At 35.9% G+C, this 6,000-nt stretch overlaps 1 protein-coding gene across 3 annotated transcripts in view; it reads right to left on the bottom strand.

Moving 5' to 3' along the window:
• LOC126185099 (uncharacterized) overlaps nt 1-4,642 on the bottom strand; it is a 232,359-nt gene extending 227,717 nt beyond the window's left edge. For all 3 annotated transcript variants that reach the window (XM_049927911.1, XM_049927910.1, XM_049927912.1), the window contains exon 1: nt 4,462-4,642. The gene's annotated coding sequence lies outside the window, so the exon portion shown is untranslated. The remainder of the gene's footprint in view (nt 1-4,461) is intronic.
• Nucleotides 4,643-6,000: the final 1,358 nt, after the last annotated feature.

Here is a 6,000-nt window from a genome sequence, read left to right on the forward strand (position 1 = left end):
TGCACGAACTTTGGTCAGTCTCATATCTTCTCCACAAAATCACTAGAATCTTTTCTTCCAACACTGTTCAAATTATTCAGCACAACTTTTTGGATTCTGTTCGTTATGTATGATTCCAACCAATTGTTTGTAATGCCACTAATTCCATACAACGTGAGTTTTTCTATGATGGTAACACTCTACACAATCAAACACCTTGGTAAAAAAAAAATTTATTATTTAAGGCCTGTAATATTTGGTGAGTCGATGTACACATAGCATTCTCATTCAAGCAATTCTTTTGAAATACACATGTGAGCATTTTCTCTGTTCGAAATGCATTGACATATTATCGACAATGATCGTGGGCGGACAAGAAACGATGCAGATTTTGTGTTTGATGAGGAAGAATTACATTCCCCAAATCAGTCAGCTATGGGGTTGGTGTATCTCTTGTTAAGAAACTATGGTCAGTTATGGAGTCATGAAGTGTATTCATTAAGAAATTAAATACAGAGATTTTACTGAAGATGTAGGCAACTACACCAAAACTGACAAAACATAAGTGGAAATTCCAGAAAATTAACCAAAAGAAGCTTGAGCAACTAGTCACGAATTTTTATCAAACAACAATTCAGATGTTGCATTATGTCCATCCTACAATGAAAATATTCAAACAGTTATCCTGGTGCCCCTTTAAAAACAAAAATGTTTTGCATCACATTCTATCTCCATCTAACTACATGGTGGACAGTGCAAGAAATATGAGAACTGCAAGAGGAGTTCTCAGAAAAGTAAAGCCTTGTTATGGTCATCTTTTGTGCAAAGCATACAATTAAAACACACAGTTCCTCAGGTTTTCTTGGCACGACTGATTAATGGAGAGCTTCCAGGTATTCGGCTGAAAAGGTGTTTCCATTTTATGCAGACAGTACACAACAGCAAAACTTGCAGCACTTAAGGAAGATGGTTGAGCCAGCTGTGGAAATATAGTGCATAAAATGGAAACAACTTGGTAGAACACCTGGAACCACACCACAAATTGCACATGTACATTTTAGCTGGAACATAAATGGAACTATTCTCACCAGAGTGCCAACAAAAAAAGATGATCACTACAACAGTTAAAAGAGAAAATGTGGTGAAAGCGGAAAGATATGTGACCCTCAGTGATAGAGAAACCTTCATCACACACGTGGAAGAACATTCAATATTCTACACTGGGAGATCAACATTTTAAGCACTATGTTTCCATACCCACCTCAAGCTGTCTCTTTATTTGTGTATAGTGCAAAGTTTGAACTTGTGAGTGGTAACTTTGAAGAACTAATTTGAGCCTCAGTTGGCCATGTAAGGTTGTTAACTCTACGTGACAGAGCAAGAAACCTATCTGCTTCAGGAAAGTGGCAACTGCCCTGTAAATGGGATACTTGCCTTACAGCTGTGTGGTGTAAAAAATATAACGGAGGGCTGTTCTGAAGTTACATAAGCAATTAATTAAGAAAACTTTTGCTACGGAGACCTATATCACTGAACTTTGAAAACGGACTGTGAAAGCAGTTGGCCTAATACATCAGTATCTGAAGAAATTGTAACAATGTATTGCAGAAGTGAAGGGACTTGTTGACTCTAAACAACTGTGTTTAGTGCTTCACTGCAATTCTGTGAGAACTGGTTTGTGATTCTATTGTAGGAAGTATGATGTTACGACTGGATTAATGACAAAGTTTCGGTTTTTACAAGAATGAAATATTTTCAAAACATGACAAAAAGAGATGCAGTTATAAGTGACAATAGAGAACACGGGTCATCACAAGCATTGTCTCACTTCAAAATTCATTACCAATGCATGAATCCACAGAACTGCTTGCAGTAACCAAGTAGATATAAAGTATCTTTGGTACTGGGAAGGTGTAAGTGTCATCCCAACTATCTTCCCAGCCCAAAAGGAATTCTAAAGACACACATCTGGGTTAAAAATTAATAGATGTCTTGCACAGACTAAGTAGCAAGAAAGAAGAAATTTCACTCATCCAAACAAGATTTCAGAAACAGTACACAAATATTGAGATTGAGAACAAAGAGAAATGTTTATAGTCTGTTTGTATGACTGTCATTGGTGGATTGTATAGGTTATAGACATCATCTGTGAATTGAACAGAATCCTTGCAAATTTCATGCTACTGCAAAGACTAGCTGCCAGATTTGGATTACCAGCTGCAAGGCAGCAACACATCTGCCACTTCTCTCTTCCAGTACTAAGTTGACTATACAAAAGTTCTATTGTTTGGAAACGGTATATTTTAGAATTAGGCTAGTGCATATATTTCACAAGATTTCAATATGTTGGATTTTTTAAAAAAATTCTACTGAAATAGACAGTGGGAAATTTCTTTGACACACATTTTCAAACCAAGGATGTCATTTTAGTCACAGAATTGTTATTTTTAAAATAAAAAAGCAATAAAATATCATCAACTGTTCCAAAGATAAAACTTCTAACATTTTACACAAGTGACTAATGTTGTTTGTTGTCATTTTACCAACCTGTTACCTCAGGATTAATTTTTTTGGCCAGAACAAAAAATGTGGGTTATTACTTTTCCTCAATTTGAACATATGTTAAATTCAGTATTATCTGAGACTATGAAGGTAAGATTTTTTATTTGCCTACTTGGACTGACATGGACTGTGCCAAGTACAAACTCATATATACATGTCCCAACTGCTAGGTTATTCACAGGAGAATCATACCACAACATAATTATCAAGCAATCAATGTCATTGCATTAAGGACAAACAAATGATAATTACACAATTAAGAAATCATATAATCAAATACTTGTTAAAACTGATAATGCCATACACCTCATCCATGTTTGGGATGAGTTCGAGGACAGTGAAGAATGGGTGTGGTGCATGTGTATGTATCATGTTTCACCATGAAAAGTTATAATTTACACATATCTGAAGCAGCCACCATTTATAATATTTGTTGCCTTAGATAATAATAGAACCACAGCGTGTCACACCACCCATGAAGCCAGCAATGTCCCACATGGCCATTCCAGTTGCTATCAGTGAGAAATTTGACTGGCCTCATAACAGCAAATAATTTTCAATTTTTTTAATTTACAAGTCCATAGTTCTCACCACATCACACACAACGGAATCTGCATAACTGCTTGTGATGACGTAATACAATTATTGACTATATCTGACATATTTGTACACCCTTCTTCCCATAGTACACATCCAACTGTATGAAGTCACATCACATTCACTTTACTTGTGTTTAGTAGTAGTTAAAATTAAAAATAAACAGAATTCGTTGATTGGAGACCAAAAAACTGGCAGTAGCAAGGTAGTAAATTTCATTCTGTTCAATGTGAGGTACAGAAGGATGGGAAATTTAATACAAATTTATAATAAAAGGAAAGTTACATAGTTTAGCATGGCAGTGAAAGCAGGAGCTATAAGCTATGCAGTAACTGCAACATGAATGACTGTTGATGGCCAAAGATCTGCAGATAATTAACAGTAGTATGATCGAAAAAAAGCTAATTAGATGAAGGAAAAAAATGAATGAGAAAATTATACTCCAGTCACATCAACTGTGTAATTATACAACACCAATTCACATAAAAAATAATAACTCTAAAAGACTAAAGATGTAGAAACAGTGTATAACGTAATTACAGTTGATTATTTACAGAACGACAAACCACATATAAAGTTATGAAATATGATGCACGAAACTGTTTCGTCTTTGTACGTGCTTGATCCAAATTGAACAGAAACATATGTTTTTTGAATAGCGATCTAACATAAACACCGAAATCTCTGCAAAATCACGAGATGAGCTACCTGATAAATAGTTATTTGTTACGATACTGATAGTAAAATGTATATTTTATTTACTAATCACAAAAGTACGGTACTCTAGAGAAAAATATTCGGTGTGAAAGAACATACAGTTGTTTGACAACAGCTATCACTCATTGGGCATTTGTTGTGGTCCTTAACCATCAACCATAATACCATTCAACACCACAACAATGAAGTTCAATCAAGCGGTTGCTGACGCAACTGTCGAAACCATAGCTTCCTGTTCTTCAGCTCTCTTTACTAACACTTGTCATATTCTCAACACACAACAAAGGCCCAGCTTAAGATTCGGTACCCAACGATGCCTGTCTGCTGCAGGGAAGAGGAAATTCTCTTATGAGTTTACAGTCATTGTGTGTAAACTTCTGTGAATACAGAAAGCTTCCTGTCTCAATATCGAGTGTATGTGGGCTATATTTTTGCTGACACGAAACACACAAAAGTTAGAAAAAAAACAGAAATATAGGGGTACTGACAAAAATCTGTTTCCATCCTAACTTAAAACGTAAATGGTGTTCGCTTATAAACACGGAATCGACACATTAACAGACTTGACATACATCAAAACAAAACAAGCCTGAGAAAAGGACTCACAGATGTTCACTCTTCGTGGAAGTATCTTCTTTCCAATGATGTAAATTAGTGCCAGACGTGGTTACATAAACAACAATCGTGTCAATTTAGAGCTCTTTAGCTTTCGTTTAATAAACATTACAGTTCCAACGCACAGTTGAGGCCCACACACAAACTCTGTCCGACAATCTTTCACGTCATCTGGTACCTGGCCAAAGATATACATTACCACCTTCCCTTGATGGAAAGATGCGTACAGTACATCACCATAGAGTATATCCTATGTACAACACCTGAGATATATCACATCGTAGACATTGTGCCATTCTTGTCGAGAATGCTACTTGTAAGAAATTATAAAATGAGTTTCTGCTACGAACTTGTAAAAATACTGCAGTTATATGTACCCGTAATAAACTACTCAGGAAAGAGATTAACAAATGGAGGATTTTTCGTTCACATTCTCATTTTGTTATCAAAGATTTCCACATGCATAGTTTCAGAAAATATTTAATAATCGTGATATATGTTATTGCATTATTTCTTTGTCCATTCAATACCCCTCTTCAAATCGATTCACACTGGGCGTCTGGAATAGAACGTCAAAGCATGCTTTTCAGATGGCACCATTCACACAACGTAACGGTGGGGAACGTGAAATTAAGGTTTCTCAAGCTGCGATATCGTCGCGAAAAAACACAGTTGCCCGTATATGAAATAAGTTTACTTTAATTTACGTCCATGGTCACAATCTTTTCTGTTTAACAGATTACCGGTTTCGGTCTTTAATGACCATCATCAGATCTGTCTCATAAAATCAAAGTCCTAATGCACTGCAGCCATAGTGGCATAGTCAACTGTTAAATGCGAAATCATCAGTGCATTAGGACTTTGATTTTATGAGACAGATCTGATGATGGTCATTAAAGACCGAAACCAGTAATCTGTTGAACAGAAAAGATTGTGACCATGGACGTAAATTAAAGGAAACTTATTAGTGAAATTAAGGATTCTCGGGAAGATAGTTGTAACGTTGACGATTATGGAGAGAGGACGGCTTTGTCTGGTAACATCGTTAGTTAATCTAATCTAGCCGTGCTCACACGAGTTGAAAGTGTGAATTTTATGTTTTTGCGTCTTCTTCATTTTTATTTTATTGTTTCCTTTGTTTTCATGACATTTTCCGAACATTCGATGAGGACCTGGATATTTTTTTCCTGTGAGCGTTCTTCCGCAAAAGAGACCAGATGTCTGAAATCGAAAAATGACTTCGGCTTTACACTACCTACACAAGGAAACAACCGAACTGTACAGAAATAAACCACAAATTGATGAAACAATTTTCATTCAAAAACTTTTTCTAATATAGAAAAAGTTGGTTCTAATGTGGAGAAAAGTACAGTAGTTTTCGTCCTTATTTGTTACTTTTAAAGAAAACAAAACACAATGGCCAAGGTAACAAGGCTCTATACACTGCCTCTTAAAGATTGTTTGATGTGTGTGTGTGTGTGTGTGTGCGTGTGTGTGTGTGTGTGTGTGTGTATGTGTGTGTGTGCGTCT

Source organism: Schistocerca cancellata, chromosome 4, assembly GCF_023864275.1.
Source record: "Schistocerca cancellata isolate TAMUIC-IGC-003103 chromosome 4, iqSchCanc2.1, whole genome shotgun sequence".
Classification (NCBI taxonomy): domain Eukaryota; kingdom Metazoa; phylum Arthropoda; class Insecta; order Orthoptera; family Acrididae; genus Schistocerca; species Schistocerca cancellata.